The sequence below is a fragment of the Ambystoma mexicanum genome, chromosome 13 (genome assembly GCF_040938575.1).
Source record: "Ambystoma mexicanum isolate Mex_15411 chromosome 13, UKY_AmexF1_1, whole genome shotgun sequence".
Taxonomy (NCBI): Eukaryota; Metazoa; Chordata; class Amphibia; order Caudata; family Ambystomatidae; genus Ambystoma; species Ambystoma mexicanum.
Window position 1 is genome coordinate 702662227 of NC_090938.1, and position 2018 is coordinate 702664244.

The 2018-nt window shown below is 47.7% G+C and overlaps 1 non-coding gene across 1 annotated transcript; it reads right to left on the reverse strand.

The window, feature by feature from the left end:
- Positions 1-110, reverse strand: TRNAL-CAA (transfer RNA leucine (anticodon CAA)). Its single transcript has 2 exons — positions 73-110; positions 1-46 (listed from the first exon to the last, which is right to left on the reverse strand). It is a non-coding gene; the product is annotated as a tRNA-Leu (tRNA).
- Positions 111-2018: the final 1908 nt, after the last annotated feature.

Below are 2018 nucleotides of genomic sequence, written 5' to 3' on the forward strand. Positions count from 1 at the left end.
TGTCAGAAGTGGGATTTGAACCCACGCCTCCAATTGGAGACCAGAACAGCCAGCTGGGGAAGAGAATCAGCTCTTGAGTCTGGCGCCTTAGACCGCTCGGCCATCCTGACAACTAAAAAGTCCAGCAGGGTAAAGAGTACAGGCTCTGGAGATGCAGGAGAAACAACGGCGTATCAGCGTGTAACGGGAACCCGAGAAGCAGCATTCAGCTTTAATCATCTGCAATGGAATATCACACACTATGCAACATCACTCTCGTGTTCTGCATTGCAGATAAGCAAGGGCATGTTCCACAACAGGCATCAGGTACGGACTACATCAGAACACGCTTAACATGGATTCCAGAACAGACACCAGCAGTGGCATACATTGGGACAAACACCAGCTGGGGAACATTCAGTCTCGGACATCAAGGATGGAATTTTGCAAAACAGCCACCAACTCGGCATCTTTCATCACCTACTGAATATTCAAGGGCAGCCATCAATACATTAATATTCTGGGGCACACATCAACAGTTGGGGTTCCTAGAACAGCTCTTGGCAAAGCAGCATTTTAGAACAAACATCAGCAATGCCCCCTCCTAGATCGCTCGTTAGTAGTGGGGTAGTCCAGAACAGACACTTTTCTGGAATATTTTAGGACGGACACCCACAGAGGGCGCTACGAAAGCATTCAGCAGTAATTAAACACTAAACAAATGTAATCAGCACCCAGTTATTACAGGCAGGTATGGCCAATGAGAGAAACCTCAATGGCCATTAGGAACAGAATATTCCAGAACAGGTATTGTGAATCGCATACCGTGATCTTGAAGGGGTAAAAACAGACTACCCTTTAGACAGCAGTTTTGTTGTTGACAAAACAGAAGGCATACTGTGGATAGGCAGGGTGACAGGGGAAGACAAGTTAAAAGGTTAAATACAGTTTAAAGAGGGGGACATTAATAAAAGGATTGATTTAAATTTGGAAAAGTAAAGGGAATGGCAGAGTATGGGGAGTGGATAAGGGGAGGGGAACCCCACATTTGCACAAAAAAGTTGTCAGCAAATGGGCCAATTTTCTCATTTTAGGGAGTTGGAGAAGACCTAAAAACCACCAAAGTCTTAAGCAAGGCTGTGGACAGCCATCATATCTGGGTGATGTCACAACAGCCATTCGAGTTAGACGATTGTAGTTCAGACTTTAGCATAGGAACTTTTTAGAACAAAGATCAGCACTAGATATTCGCCAGTGACATCAGCAATAAAAACGTTTACAACTTTGGTAGATCTGAACTTCGGTGACATACTGCGGTGGACTGTAAAGGACCTGCAAAAGATGGTTAAACTAGAGGACTGTCGCAGAGGTGGGGTCTGAGAGCCCTAATGCAGCCCAGCCCAGCGCCATGCACTAGAGTGCGGATGCCTTTGGGCAGGAAGAGATAGGGTGCATGTAGTCTCTGCAGGTATTCCAAGGCTAAGCAGGGTCCTGTCCGTGGACTGTGGAAAGGTGCAAAACGCAGAGTCGTGCTCCCGAAGAATCTCAAGGCTATGACGTGGCTGTCAGTATGGACCAATCTGCCATTAACAGCATGCTCAGTCCGGATCACAGATGGGAAAGCGCCCTCTCTACTGGACCAATCTGCCATTAACTGCCTCTTCCTGTAGGAGTTCGCAGGCATGCCATGGCTCCCAGTGTCAGGCAAATCTGCCGTTAACTGCCTGCCTTGTATTATCTCAAAGCCGAGCCAGAGCTCTATGTACTGGGTCTGTCTGCCCACAACAGCCTTGTCTGTATTATCTGAGAGCCAGGCTAAAGCTCTCTGTATTGGGCCGAGCTGCCAATAACAGCCTGCTCCTGTAAGAGTGCCCAGCCAGGCCGTGTCTCAGAATCTATGGGGTTACTTTTGGTGACTATACAAGCCTCTCCCTCCGACTCCTCACCTGGTGTTTATGAGGAGTCGTCAGAGGACGCAATCTACTTCTGTCCCCTCTGAGGTGCTGTCTTCTTCTTTCCCTTCTTTTGGAAGAGGTAAG